The sequence below is a fragment of the Schistocerca americana genome, chromosome X (genome assembly GCF_021461395.2).
Source record: "Schistocerca americana isolate TAMUIC-IGC-003095 chromosome X, iqSchAmer2.1, whole genome shotgun sequence".
NCBI lineage: Eukaryota > Metazoa > Arthropoda > Insecta > Orthoptera > Acrididae > Schistocerca > Schistocerca americana.
The window spans coordinates 345,811,840-345,828,134 of record NC_060130.1 but is presented as its reverse complement, the minus strand read 5'-3'; the positions used below and the strand labels follow the sequence as shown (position 1 = coordinate 345,828,134).

General features: G+C 40.9%; 1 non-coding gene across 1 annotated transcript; it reads left to right on the top strand.

Annotated features, from left to right (window-relative positions):
• The first annotated feature begins 14,938 nt into the window (after positions 1 to 14,938).
• Trnat-ugu lies at positions 14,939 to 15,013 on the top strand. The gene has a single exon. It is a non-coding gene; the product is annotated as a tRNA-Thr (tRNA).
• Positions 15,014 to 16,295: the final 1,282 nt, after the last annotated feature.

Sequence of the window (16,295 nt, the reverse complement as noted above, 5' to 3'; positions counted from 1 at the left end):
ACCGGAAGGCGGCGACCAAGCGGCGGCGGCGACCAAGCGGCGGCGGCGAGCACCGGCAGGCAGTACGGACGGCAAGCAGACGACACGGCAGGGATCTTCCACGTCGAAGGTGCACCCTGAGAGTAGCCCAGGCAGTGAAACTCTTCGATGAAGAAGAGAGGGAATCCAACCCTCGAAATGACCTCGCCCCGGTGCAATTGGTGCCTTTAGCGTCTGGGAAATGTGAAGTTTAAGTGAGTGCGAATTATAAAAGCAGCAGTGTAGGTAACCCGATTAAAGAAAGACCCACACGTGCATAAATGAACTTTAATAGAAAGACAGAGGAGCCATTGTGATCGAGGGAAAGATGATTCAGAAAGGACAGCAATAGCAAAGTGGAAGATTTAGTTGCTAGAACAATCGGTGGAGAACACGGCTGACGGCGTCGGCAACAGCTGAACATCGTGCGACAACTAGCAACAACAGCCGGGAGTCTGCGGCAGTTGGCAGCAGTGGACGGTGTGTGCACCCAGAAACTACATCTGCGGAGGCAGAGCTTGGCGAACGGACCCACTGTAACATCTCGCCGTGCTGACGGTGATCGAGAAAAGCTAAGTTGTATTTTACTTCGTTGTGTGTGTGTGTGTGTGTGTGTGTGTGTGTACGAGCGCGCGCGCTCGCAAAGAAGCTTGTGAACATGGCGGAAAATAATAACCATGCTATAGTAGAAGAGAAGGTGGGGGTAAATTTGAGGAAAGTAATACATGCAGATGGTGCAGTGACTGATGAATTCAGTCTCCTAGACAAGCAAATGATAGTGGCTTGCCAGATTCGATGTATGTTAATTATGGGACAGACAATGAACAGAACACGGTGGAGACCGATGTTAAGTTTACACCGTTTCAGGTTCAAAGACAAAAAAGGGAATTGAAGGTTGAAAACTCCACACCTATACCTATTCGGGAGGAATAAAGTGAAGCAGAATCTGAGGTTAATGTTAAGTTTATACCTGTTACAGTTACAGAAAAAAGCAGGAAACATTGTCAATTGCTTGTGAGCAGAAAGAGAGTGTTTCAGAAATGTTAGCAAATATTTTGAAACATATGGGGGATATGAACACTAAAATGAGTGGATTGCATACTGAAGTTAATGGATTGGGTTCCGAAATGAACACTAAAATGAATAGGTTGCGTACTGAAGTTAATCAAGGGTTTACCAACTTGTCAGTAGAAGTAGAATCCAGAATGGAAAACAAAATTTCTGAATTCAGAGATTCATGGAAAAACGATATGATTTTGTTTAGAGACAGTGTAAAAGGTGAAATTAGTAAAGTAAAACAAGAATGTAATAATGCTGTTGTAACAGCAAAAAATGAATTGATCTCTCAGATTAAGCAAGTTGCCGATGACAAAAAATGGTTCACATGGCTCTATGCACTATGGGACTTACCATCTGAGGTCATCAGTCCCCTAGACTTAGAACTACTTAAACCTAACTAACCTAAGGACATCACACACATCCATGCCCGAGGCAGGAGTCGAAATTGCGACCGTAACAGCAGCGCGGTTCCAGACTGAAGCGCCTAGAACCGCTCGGCCACAGAGGCCGGCTGCTGACGACAGCAAACAGTTAAGGGAACAAGTAAATACAGAGTTAAATGAAACGCAGGAACAAGTACATAATGCGGAAAAACAATGTGAAGGTAGTCACCCTATAATGGAAAATCAAATGAAGGACGGAAAGGATGTGTGTGAGAAATTTGGAGTGCAAGTGGCTGCTAAATTTACTAACCTGGAAACTAAGATAACTCAGTTTAGTACAGGTGTAGATGATCAGTTATGTAACCATGATGATAGACTAAAAAGAGTAAAAGAAAGTGTAATATCTAATGGTGTGGCAGAATCATCAGAAATTGCTAATGTGACACATCGGCAGGTTTGCGATTCGATCCAATTGAAAATGTACTTCCTAAAGAATTTTGGGGTGATTTTGAGTTGTTTTGCCCAAATCATGGAATGATAAGCAAAAAATTGGCTTCATTACGTCAAATTTGATGGGAGAAGCTAGACTGTGGGGAAACTGGGCAGTAGATAAGTATGACAAGATAGAGGATTTTAAATAGGCATTCTTGAGGAATATTGGGGCAATCGGAAGCAGATGGAAATTTTTAAACAAATTTTGGTCAGGTGAAAAATATGATCCGAGGAAAGATACTGTTAAGAGGTTTGTGCAAAAATGGGTCACAACTTTGTCATATTTGAGCTCTTAAGTAAAGACAGAACAGATCATTATGGGGATAGGGAATAAGTTGCCTTTGAGCTGGCGTAATAAAATAATATCGGCACCTAGGGATGATACTGATAAGTTTATTCATTACCTTGTGAGGGTAGAAAATCTTTTAAAGGAGGAGGAGAATGCCAGGAGGGATTATAGGTCTCCTATTAAGAGAAATGAAAACAGAACCGAGGCACATGTAAATAGAAAAGGAGTGCAAATATCCAGTAATTTCAGAGGCAGGTACCGAGGGTGAGGGGATCCTGTTGGAAGTAGATATAATGACAGAGACCGAAACCTTGAATATAGACAACAGCAGTTCACTGACTGGGCGGAGTGTCGCAGATCGCCAGCAGAAAGGAATGTCAGTGGTAATGACCGCGTAGGAGAGGGGGAAAACTAATGGCAGTCTGTAATGATGCTAGCGTTTGCAGGCTGCGGCAGCATAGGCTAAATCCGCTAGCAAAACCTTTTGTAAGGTAGCCACCAGTGGAACATCTTGGAGGTGGTACCGTAGAAACAGGTGTTGCAGAGGAGAGGGACACTGTTAAAAATTGTGTTTTTCAGGGAAGTATAGTAGATTTTTGCGAAAGAAAAGGTCATAACAGCGATTCCAGAAACCCCATTAATGAGGAACAGCTATTAGAAAATAACTATTCAGAACAGGATGTTAGTGTGAGAGAGCACTGCAATGCAGGTGAGGAACTTACAGTGAACTGTGGAGTTAGCACTATAATAGGGGAAACGGTATCAGAGGTACCTGAGGAAGAATATAGAAGGGCAGAGGAAGTCTTACAAAGATTAGAAGAAGTAGTTTCTGACAGTGATGAAAAAGGAACAGAAGTGGAGGAAGTAAGGGGTTATTTTGATAATTCTGACAACACGATAGGAAGGGTTGCAGAATCTGATATTATTATTAAAGAAGGAGAGTATTTGGAGAAGTGTTTTGATTTGTCAGTAGTGGACAGACTAATTAAAGCTGCCACAGTTACAGAGGAAGAAGACTCCGTCAATATGTGCGTAATTTCTCCCTGCTAATAAGGGTGTGGTTATAATGCCAGTGAGTGGCATAAATATTATTGTAGCCACAGGGAGAAGTAAGAAAGTAGTTAAACATGAAAATATGCTACCTGTCGCTGATGTATAATTGGACCAAATTTTTTAAATAATGATTGGCTTAAGCGTGGAAACGCTGGTGGGAGCAGATTTCTTAAAAAAATACAAGGAAAAGTGGATTTTGGACGTAATGAAGTGGTCAATGTGGTGAGGGGAAGAACAGTAGCTATTCCTTTTTTTGGTAAAAGGCAATATGAATCCGATGAGCAAAGTTACATGCCTATACGTTACTGCAGAAAGAAAGAGGGTGTTGTGGGGTATAATGAGTATGGAAAAAGGAAGGAAGTAGATCCTACTGAAGTAGAAACATCCGAATAAGAACTGACGAAAAAATACAGGGATTATCGAATTTGACAGAAATACAAAAGCGTGAGCCATAACAAATTTTGAGCAGGCATCAGGGAGTGTTTTCTGACCAGCCAGGATTAGTTCGAGATTATGAATATTATCTAATTGTAAAGCAGGATGCACATTTCTTCCGAAAGCCATTCGCTATTGCGGAAGTACATAAAGAAGCTGTGAGGGATATGATTCAGAAAATGCTGGAATGGGACATTATAGAAAAGGGAATTAGTGTGTATAAACAACCCATTGGTTGTGGTGCCTAAAAAAGATAGTTCGATTGGCTCGTTTTCGACGGTAGAGCTTCGAACAAAATAATATTGCGGACTCTAAAGCAACCGAAGTGTAAGTGTGAAAAAAAAAAGTTAGACCCCAGAGTTGCTACAGAAAGTGTTTTTTATGTGTAAAAAAGACGCTCCCCTAAGCGAGAATAATATAACAAAAGAAACATTTAATCCACAGCAATAATTAAAGCTAGGTTTATCGTGCTAGAAAACTTTGTGAAATAACGCTGGTCAAGGTGAATCTTTGGTATAATAATATATTAGGTTTCATGAACGTTAACATAGCGACTGTAAAGAGCATTAAATGGTTTATTTCATGTCAAAACGATATAGAAATTTGTAAAGTAATTGCTTAAAGTGAAAATTTCCATATTCACTAATGTAAATGGTTTGATAAGTATTATTCTTTTTTGGAAAACGTTAAAATGTGGAATCTGGTACGAAAAATATTATTTCTGAAGAAAAGGAGAAATTTTGTAAATCAATTTTATTATTCGCTATCAAGTCCAAGCCTTTAATATTTGATGTAACATCGTAAAAATTGTAATGTATTTTTGATATTTCATATATTGAAAAAACTGTAAGTAGGAACAATTTTCGTTAAAAATCACATAGTTAAATTTGTCGATTCAGTTAAAGAATTCAGTAATAACATTGCCGTTACATGCAACTTAATTGCACTTAAAAGTAATTTTAGGTTGGCACTGGGTGTGTAACATAGCAAGTTATTACGATATGACATTCGTTGCAGTAAGGCACGCAGCCGTTTGGTAGGGTGTAAGCAGGATGGCTATGTTTTTTGTCGCTTTACTCAAAGCGCAGCTGATGCTGCCTTCCGTGAGAACTGCATAGCGTAACAGTCAGTCAATACGAAGATTCGTACCCTCTACGAATCTAAATTAACCATATCTGTTATTATCCGATTTTGTTCAAATTTGGTACACAGACTTTTGTTATTAATGGGCTGTAAAAATTTCAGATTTTTATTTATTATAGTGCCAGAGATAAAGAAAATTACCTTAAAGTCCTAAAACCAATGCTTGTTTTTTAAAAACCATATTAGGAAAAAATACAGATTGACTTACATTATCATTTGAAGCCATTACAAAGTTACCAGTGCAAAAAATCAATTAATTAGGATTTTCTTTTTTAACACTTTAGTTACTGTGTAATTACGAAATACAAAAATGGGTCAAAATTATTATTTGATTATATTTTGTTGTGCGAGTGCGTGAGAATGATTGAGAGAGTGTATGTGGGACATACGTTAAAACTTAATATGTCATTTTTCATAAAACCTGCAAATAGACCGTGGGAAAGTTATAGTGCAACCATGATTCAGATGTATGTCGGTGTGAGAGCGTGCTTTTGCATAAAGGCAGCCAGAATGAAAGTTAGAGGCAGAATAAGTTTATTTATCATTTTGGAGAGTAATTCGTACTTCGCTTATTTTGATTAAACAATGTACTAGAAACTGAAGTTTTAATGACGTTAATTACTATGAGATTATTGAAAAGATAAGGCAAGTTTTGCCGTGAGAATGATCTGGAAGGGCCGGCAGTTGTGACCTAGCGGTTCTAGGCGCTTCAGTCCGGAACTGCGCTGCTACTACGGTCGCAGGTTCGAATCCTGCCTCGGGCATGGATGTGTGTGATGTCCTTAGGTTGGTTAGGTTTAAGTAGTTCTAAGTCTAGGGGACTGATGACCTTCGATGTTAAGTCCCATAGTGCTTAGAGCAATTTGAACCATTTTTTATCTGGAAGGACCATTCTGCTTGGTCGTTTAGATCAACAGCCAATCAGAATTAACTTGTTTCCACGTGAATTTAGTGGAATGGGCATTAAGTTGATAGTCGCTTGCTAGCCGGCATATTGATAACACGATGTTAGATGTCTCTGTAAAAATAGTCTGTAAGATGAAGAAATAGTGAGTTAATTTCGGTTTGAACATGTCGTGACTGAAGCGACTGGAGTTACGAACATTTTAATGAAAGTTTGTTGTTTCTAAATTAAATGCTTTGACAGTTATGAGCGTGTGAACTTTCTGGTCGTAGTAACAATTCCGGATGTTTAACTCGCGAATAGTTGTGGGTCGGTACCTGGTAGAACGTGAAAATTAGTCGGGTCGGAATTGCAAAAATTCTGGCTGCTTTTCGAGTGAAACTATGTTGTACAGACAGTGAACATTGAACAATAGAGCATAACCATATTAAAATCTGACTTGATAGCCATTCCATGTGTTTCCATATGAATAAAAAGCAGATTCGATCTAATGTTAAATGCTCTCTGCAAGTAGAATGCATTCTCCGAATGTCCGATTTTTTAAATATGAGCTTTCAGGAGCTGACTTTCAACTCGAGTCACGTGGCCTCTGTGTGTTAGGTATTAGGTAGTGGTTTCATCAACGCTACTTTACACTGCCTAGCACGTATCTGCTACTACAGAGTGAAGGGACGTCGGAAAGAAGCATATCGAGGTAGGTGGACTTTCGATAAGTGAAAGAGAGAATGCAGATGACCGACCCCGCCTCGCCGCAGTAAGTCTCACATCAAAGTTAAATAAACTGACTGCCCATTATTCGAAAAATTTGTTGCGAATTAAGACTACAAATCATGACTGGCAGTCTGAGGGAAGAAGAAATTGGCGGTCTTAAACTATTACCAGCGTACCCTCCGCTACTCACCGTGCTGTGGTTTGCGGAGTATATATCTAAATGTAGAAGTAGGTCTATACAAGTAGTTCTTTTTTCTTTTATTGTGTTTCTGTGGCGGGCTGGCAGCAGCATATCCGCTGCTCTTCAACCGAAAGACAATAATTATACAAAGAAGACACTTAAAATAACTGAATGTAGAAAATATGGCATACATAGATATAAAAAGAAACGGGGAACAGTACGGAAGAGAACAGACAAAAAGGGGGGACTGTAAAATGGAGATAAAAACCTTAAAAAATTAGCACACACAAAACAAAACCACACACCGGATCATAAAAGTATTGACGGACGTCGTAGCACATAACAATTACTGACAATAATACTATGTACAACTCCAGTACACAATTAAAATTACAGCACTTGATGCACAGGAGAACAGCACCAAACACAAAACTGACATAGCACACTGATGACGATGGGCAAACAGAGAGGATCTGCCAGGGGCATAAAGACGAGGGAGAAGAGAGGGAGGGGAGGAGATGGGGGGAGACGGGCAGGGGGTGCGCCGAAGAGGGCTGGGGAGGAAAGGACATGGGAGGCTAGCAGTCGAGGAGGGGTGCCAGGGACTCAGGGAGGGAAGGAGGGGAGTGGAAAAAAGGGGGCTCTGGGGATGGGGGGGGGGGGAACAAGGCCAGGTTACAGTTGGAAGGAAGGGTAGATGTGATGGCGAAATTCAACATCCGGGAGGGGGAGGTGCTGGAAATTGCCCTGATGAAGGAGCTCGAGGGTGTGGAGGTGGAGAGAGGGAGGGATACAGCGATAGAGGTGCGGCAACGGGTGGGGGATGGAGAGGAAGGGGCAAACCAGGGGGTGCAGGGGATCAAGCCTGTGGACAGTGTAAAGGATGTTGGAGGAAAAGGAGGAGGTGGGGGAAGGGGATGAGGTCATACAGGAGCCATGTGGGGGAAGGAAGGCAGATAGGGAAGGCAAGGCGGAGTGCATGGCGTTTGAGGATTTGGAAGGCCTTGTAAAAGCACGTGGATGTGGAGATCCAGGCAACGCTGGCATAACAGACGATAGGATGGATGAGGGATTTGTAGGTGTGGAGTATAGAGGAAGGGCACAATCCTCATGTTTGGCCAAACAGGAGTTTCAGGAGGCAGAGGTGGGAATGGGCTTCCTTCTGGATGGTCAGGAGGTGAGGGGTCCAGGTGAGGTGACGGTCGAGGGTGAGGCCAAGGTATGTCAGGGTGGCGGTGAGCTGGATGAGAAGTAGTTCGAAATCTGGTGTATTTATCAGCAAGAAATTTCTTAATCCCATTCAAGCAGATCGTGCCCATATCTTTATGATCTTTAAAAGACCTAAATCTCTCTCTCGCCATTGGAGATTCGTTAGCCAGTCTTCTGTGTAATTCGAAAGTATAAAAAAAAAAAAAAATGCCAGCCGGGTTCGATTCCCAGCGGGGTCAGGGATTTTCTCTGCCTCGTGATGACTGGGTGTTGTGTGCTGTCCTTAGGTTAGTTAGGTTTAAGTAGTTCTAAGTTCTAAGGGACTGATGACCATAGATGTTAAGTCCCATAGTGCTCAGAGCCATTTGAACCATTTTTGAACCAAAAAATGCAGAGAATCGTGCTAGAATATATGTTTGTCTCAATGAAAGCACACAGCTGAAAGTGGAGCCATATGCTGCTAAACTCTCTTTATGTGAACGAAGTAAAGCTGCATCCCATGCTGCGTTTTACTGTATGCATAATTAATTGAAAACCACAATATTACGTCTTGCATGTGTTTTCGCCATGCAGTTGTTCTGAAACGATTGCAATCCATGTTAGGAGACTTGCATATGCCTAACCAGTCATGAAACTGGTGAAAGGCGAGCTGCTGTGTAATGTTGAATCCGAGCCATGTTTCGTTTCTCACAAATCTCCACATCACTGATAGGTGAATACTAGGTTAAAAGGCTGAATGGGAAAAAGTGACACACCATTGATTCGATCATACAGCATCATACACTGTAGCCAAATGTGCTACCATGAGACCATAACACCTGGTACGACTGTGCATACGCTCTCTTCTGTCTCAAGTCACTGGTGCTCTCACGAGTTATGGCGGATATTTGCTAGGACGCAGTGACATAGTTCTCACATCTTAACTTTAATTCATCATCATATAGACAACTTGTACGAAATATTTATAACTTACACACAGAAACTTTCCTCATTAGTCAGTCTATCAATTAGTCAAAACCGGATAAGAATCAATACAGCAGTTTCTGAGATTAGACTGTATGTACAGGTGGACGAGAAGAGGCGACTTGAATTTATACAGGATGAACCACCCAAAATTGGCATCGCAGATATTGCGAAAATGAAAAATGCTATTAATATGTGTTTTTCACAGAGTAGATTAGTCAGGGGCTCGTACTGTTAGACAGTCAACAGATTGTAACAACACCTATAAAATGCATTTTTTGTGCAAACATGCACTTTCCAAAACGTACCGAAAACAGGGTAAATTATAATATCAGTGGTATTTGTTGCAGTATTTTAGTGTGAGTCGTTTACGAGATACCGAATTCTGAGTTCCCACACTGACACTTGTGCAGTACTTGTGGTAACACACACTAAAGAATAACACAAGTGCGTACGCTAGTTACGTGGATTCTGACCAGTAACGAGACAACTGACATCACAGCTTGTGTTCAAAATAACCACCGGCAGCAGCAATATACGCTTCCAGTCTGATATGGAACGATTCCTGTACACGTGCTAGTATTTCAGCGGAGATGCCCGAGCAGCCTGTGGTGATATGTCGTTGCATACGTCGGGTGTATTAGGTATGTCCCTGTAGGCAGCGTCTTCCAGCTTTGCCCACAGAAAAAAGTTTACGTGGGTCAAATCTGGGGACCGGGCCGGTCAAGGTACAGTTCCTCTGCGTCCAGTCCGACGACTTGGAAACAATTCGTGAAGACACGCTGTAGTACTTCGTAAACCGGGCAGCCATCATGTTTATACAACAGGTTTTTCTTAGTATGCAGAGGAACAGCTTCTAGCATCCGTGGAAGGAGGTCTGTTAGGAGGCTGGCATACTTGTGAACGTTCGGTTCACTGTACCACACCCCACATTTACACTCCATGGATGCTAACGTTCCCCTTGACGAAGCCATGGGGATTGTGAACGGAACAATAGCGCATTTTTCGGTGGTTTCCTTGGCCATGATTGGTCAATATGGCTTCATCACTAAACAAGATCCATGACACATCTGGAGTATCTGGTCTTAATGGCCATGTACAGGGGTTAACACTATTCTCATAATCGTTTCCATGCTCCTTTTGATGGAGAGAGATTAGGCAGGGATGAAACGTATGCCGATGGAGATTTCGTAGGACACTTTCATGACTCACGTCAGTTCCTCATGCGATTGGATGAGAACTAACGTGCGGATCAACTGCAACAGAATTAAAAACATTCGTTTCCTCCGCTCCTGTCGTCACTTGGTTCCTTCTGTTACTTCACGCAAGAGGTTGAAGAGACTGATAGATAATTACCGAGATGATTAATGTCTATTGGGATATCTTGCCGCATACGCCGTAGAAGAACGAACTACATTCTTCTTACAGTCTCCATATACTACGAGCATGTTGGCTTTTTTTCTGCTTTGTTAAATCCCTTTGTCCACTGACGACCTACTGCTTGGACTGTCACACACTAATGAACTAGCAAGTCGCAGTGCACTCAAGGGCCGGCCAGATTGGCCGAGCGGTTCTAGGCGCTACAGTCTGGAACCGCGCGACCGCTACGGTCGCAGGTTCGAATCCTGCTTCGGGCATGGATGTGTGTGGTGTCCTTAGGTTAGTTAGGTTTAAGTAGTTCTAAGTTCTAGGGGACTGATGACCATAGATGTTAAGTCCCATAGTGCTCAGAGCCATTTTTCAACTAGAATCCTGCAACAAACACCACTGACGTTCTAATTTACCCTACTTTTAGTCTATTAATGTCAATAGGCACCCTTTCATTTAAAAAAGTTTATGTCTGCATAAAAATATACTTTATAAGTATTATTAGTCTCTTTATCGGCTAACAGTATCAATCTGTGACTACCAATCCATTGACTGAGAACCGCACATTAACAGCGCTTTGGATTTCAGCAGTATTTGCGGTGCAAGTTGTAGGTAATTCATCTTGTATTCAAGAGTAAGAAATTTTTTACATTGTCTCCATCTCTCCAGTTATTTAGCGAGTTATACTATTTTTGATTAGACTACATTTATAAATTATGTAGTTAAATGATATTTTTAAAGTGAATTTCGGAACATCGTTCTCTTGTTTTACCTACTGATCGTCATCCTGAATGAATCAAACGTCTGTGCAGAAGGAAATCAAATACAACTGATTCAATTAAGAAAGGAGGGAAAAATCACGGAGATCTCAGTAACACTGCAAAACGTAAAACAGTTATCGTGAAATTTCTCAAATTTGGTGTCACGAAGCTACTATAACCATGCAGTTGGCAGCTCGTGTCATTCGCACATAGCGAGCAGCAGCATGTATGAATGGACAATGGAAGCTTGTGGTGTGAGAGAGACATAGCTAACCACCTTTCCTTTCACAGTAAGAGAAGATTTTTTTTACATCTAACAGTACACTTAGTCTACCACGAAGAGTCACACTACTGAACTAACCAATGACTACGTATCTTAAATCTACAGTGGTCGGTATGACTTTACGATACAATTTACAACTTTTATCCTCCACCTGGCACGAGTTCCTCTCCTTGTCACTGGGAGGTAGGCAGTCAACTAGTAACTAAACCACTGTCGAAGTAATTACTACAACATTAACCCTAATCCGTTTAATAAAGAAAACAAAATCTATGTCGGACTACACAGCGCTTACTTGGTCTTGTGCGGCCACTTGTATGCCGTGCATTTTAACCCTTTTACTACGGTGAACTTCTATAGAAGTCGGGAGCGAATGTGCCGCTCAGCCGATGGACTGCTGCAGCAGCCCAGTGCCGCCCGTGCCCCCCAGCCGGTAGACTGCTGTAGCAGTTCCGCCTCGCATCACATTCTCCGCTTCACTACGCTCGACTTGAGTGGAAGTTTGCCCTATGCACCATCTAGCGGTTTTGCTTCAGTTGCACTGCTCATTTTCGGCCTTGTTTCTAATCTGAAGTGACGTGTTGTTAACCTCAGTTTCTACTAGAAGTGATACACTGTGGAGGAAGCTCTTTCTCTCATACTGGATAGTGTCTTTGAAGGTGAACTCGAATCATCGTCCGAATCTGACGATGAAAATGAAGCACCGAACGTAGCTGCTTCTACATCAGGTATACGTGCAACTCCAGGTGTTCCATTGACTTCCCCAGACTTGGATTTGTGCACAGACACGACACACAATGTCAAAAACATGTGTGATTTGTATAAATATTTTCCCGAATAATTGCGGTAACACTGCGAGTGTGAAAGCAGGACAGGGTAGCGCCGCGGGGAGCGCGAAAAAATTGCCGTACAGCGGGCACGGTCGGGCGAAACTAGCGTTCATCCACAGCACAGGACGCAACAATCACGGCGCCGGCGTGAAAGGGTTAAAGCGGCCCTGGCCCTACCACCGGCGGGCAATGGGCATCGCTGGTCAGCGTAGTCCATCTTTTTGGGTGTTCAGGATTTAATAATTAAATGCCTCTCTTACGGCAACCTTCGTCTGGCTTTTCTGTCTTTCATTTTCCGTCTATGATCATACGTATTCTTGTTGAGCCCGATAATTCATTTTCAGAAACATGACTGATTGTTAGGCGTGTAAGATCGCCGAACGAGGTAAGCAACTGCTACTTTTTCTATCCCATTTAAACTGGTTCTTTCTTCTGCAACGATTGTGAGGTTTCGCTGTGTAGGAGGGTACATTCCTCGCAAGAGAACAGACACTGACAGCCCCGAACTTCTCAAACGGGGCAGTTCATGTAACGAATAGTGGCAAAGATTTCTTTTTAAAGCTTTGTAAAGTTTAGAGAACGAGCAACATATAGTGCTAGAAATCTCACTTTCTCATTTGAAATCTAATCGCCATAATTCTCAGTCTCATGCACAGCGCTACTCTTGTTTAGTACTCGAAATTCTCACAAATGTACCTGCCCCTCCAAAAGGACTACACAGCTATCGTCAACTGTCAGTACTCAATTCATAAGAAATATTAGACACCGGTTTGGAAGGATAGATGTTTGGATGTATGTGTCTAAAATATCAGTAGGTCATGTTGCGATACAAAGCGATATGATATAGTCATTTCTTTCGATACAGCCTTGTTTCGAGAAAAAGCAAAAACGTGTTTTAAAATAAAACTGTTGGCACTAGAACAAGCATTTTTTTACATAAACAGTGAACTATACAGCATATATTATACAACAAAATTAGTATCTTTATATTCAGTAGGAAGGAAACTAATAGCTTCCGAATTCTGAGAAATAAGAGCCTTTTAGCAATGAACTGACAAATCTGGCTTTTTATTCAGTAATTATTTAAGGACTTACCTTTTTAATAAGCACTAGGGTATTATATGAACATTTATTACATCTTCATTTTGCAGTGGGTATACAACCCACAGCGACAGTGAACCGCAGTGAATGAGCATACGCTGGAAACTAGTTGGTAGTGCTTGATGAAGTACTATTCACTTTTCCCTTGAAGACACTTGGCATAGTTGCTGATGGGGCTAGTAGGAGTGATACAAAAAAGGCGCTGACCACTTTGCCTCGTTGTCAACCTAGTCTTACTTCGTTGTCACACAGCAATTTCTATTACATCTGCTTTAGAATATGAAAACAAAAGTGACACACTGATTTGACGGACGATCAAAATACAGGACACCGAATACAACAAAGAATGGAGACAATGATAATAGTATACACAAGTAAAAGACGTAGACGTAATTGTTTTGTATGGACTGTTTCGGCTGTTTCAACAGACAGTTTATATAAACTGAGTTGCCCTTCACCTCTAAATCGTGGCCTGAAAGTACCAACGGCGTCCGTTCAAAAGCGTGATACTTGAGCTGGCAAAACCGTTAAGACGTTCAATAGAATGTAGAATGAAATATTGGCAGTCTGGAGTGAGTTGGATTTTTTGGGATGCAGATATCCTCCATACCTCATTTCAGCAGCACCAATAAAATACTTCCTGTCCGCGAACGCGGGTTCCTGAGTTCATGAAGCTGAGGAAAACAATATTCAGGTAACCGTATACATTAACGAGATATGTGGAAGCTGTACAAGATGTCTAAAGATCCAATCATCTGACAGATAGCTTACCAACTACTGACGCTGTGAGAGGTTGCGCGGCCACTGAGCATTTTAGTGTGAAATTCGAAAGCGAAATAAACAAATGCTTTATTTTAAATACAAACGAAGGGTGTTTTTGCTGATGACTGATGAATGTGAAAAGAGTGGAGTATCAGATAATGGCGACCCTGCCAGGATGACAGTTGGTCTGCCACGATGGCAATTAGTCAAATTAGAAAGAGAAATTAAAATTTGGTATTAACAAAAAGTGTTTTTTGAAAAACAAGAAAGTGACAAGGTTACTCAATGTATGTGTCTGCATAGTGGTCAGATTACTGTAAATGTGTGATCCACAGAGTAGAAAAGGTTGTATTAATGAGTAAATAAAAATTTTTGTGTTTTCTGTAAAAGTAGCTTGTGCATAACCTTTCTGGCGTCCATGAAATTATTCATGGCATTGTAGAGATGGTTTGAATACCCACAAACTGTAGATGGCGGTGCTAATGATGTGTTGTGTCTATGATATTTTGGAGACGTGTCAGGTCGTATAGCTTCATGTTGACTAGAGCTCAGGTTCACACAAATCGTGAAAGACAGAGGTTAGTTAGATGGTCTGAGATGGCGAAAGGATGTAGATCATTGCATATAGGGCAAACCAAAGAACTTGATAGGATAGAAATGGATGTACAACAAAATGTATCTAATGCAAGTCACGAAACTGAACGAAATGACAGTGCAGAGGGAATGGTGGCAGATCCGTGATCGGTATCTCAAGTTGCGACCGCATGTCACAACAGATACCATCTTCATATAGATAAGGTTTACAGGCCAATGATCTTCAGTGCAGATGCACTCACATTGCCTGAACTCTTATGGGAATCAGTAGATTGACTGCCACAAGTAATGATTATAGTCGGTAGGGGAACTACAAATGTAGCGTGTGGACATTAAGTTGGGAATGTGGATCTCACGGGTAGTGTGCCAGAGATAAGTCCCTGCAATCACACTATTCTCTGTGTCCTTGGTGGCTCAAACGGACAGAGCATCTGCCTTGTAAGCAGGAGATCCTGGGTTCGAGTCCCAGTCGGGACACACATTTTCAACTGTTCCCATTTATCAACACCTGTCAGCAGCTAAAAGTCTGGATTTCAATGTAATTTTATGATACAATAAAGGATACAGAACGATTTGAAAGAAAATACCATAAGAACAGATTATACAATAATGAGGTTAAGCAGGTCTTAAACCCCAATTCCCAGTCCAGAGAAGAATGAAGGCACAAGTGAAAAGACAGCAAGATGCAACAAGAAAAGAACATTCAATACAGAAGATTAGGAAGAAAGAAGACCTGGACCAGAAGAAATCAAGAAACGTTTCTAAATCCCTTCCATACAAGACCATTATTGCATCTACCTACCATCAAGGAATCCTATTTTAACTGTTCCAGCAATACAAATATCTGTTATTCCTATGGAAAATTGCAACACTTTCAGATGTCACACCGAAGATGGGAGATGACTATTCGTATGGAAAACAACGATGGATTGGCATAAATATTCGAGATCTGATGAAGAATATAAGTTTTATGCTGCTAATGATAGATCTCTAATATAATTTCGCCTTGGGTATGTAAAGAATGGAACAAAGGCAGCCAAGCACTCACAATACACTCAAACCTTCTGCAATCGCTCTATCTGCTGACCACCATTGAATACTCAGAGGAGAAACGTCGAGGCGTGTGAAGATGAGGATGACAACTTCAATGAATCACATTGAAGTTATATATAAAAAGACTGTCTGTGACAGACTAGTATCAGATTAAACTGAAAAGAAAAGACTATGAACACACAGAGTTTATTATTTCTTAAAAATATTAAATTTAAAAGAATTTTGTACAAGAAACAGATTTTGTTAACAATACTTTTGAGTTTTAATCTTGACAGATCAATAATATTTTCTTGTATTTCATATTTTTTACAACACACCTAAGTTAAGAAAACCAAATGTTGATATTTACTTTGGAGACTAAGATTTTAGTATGTCATGCATTTGTTAAAATATAGGTAATATGGAAAAAAGGGTTTTGCAATTTGATGATGCTGATGTAATATTTACAAGATAATTAGTAGGATTAGCAATTAAATATTTTTCTAAAAGTCAATAATTTAATTCTTCTGTAAAGTAATAATGCATAAGTTTTAGAATTTTGGGGGATATAAATACGTTTGTGAATGGGATTGTGCTTGTAAAGTTAAGAGAAGGGTGTGGTTAAGTATAAGATAAAGTAATAAACTATTGTAAGAGATGAAACTTTCTTGAATTATAATTGCCATAGAAGCTAAGCTAAGACTGAGACTGAAATATAAGTATTGAA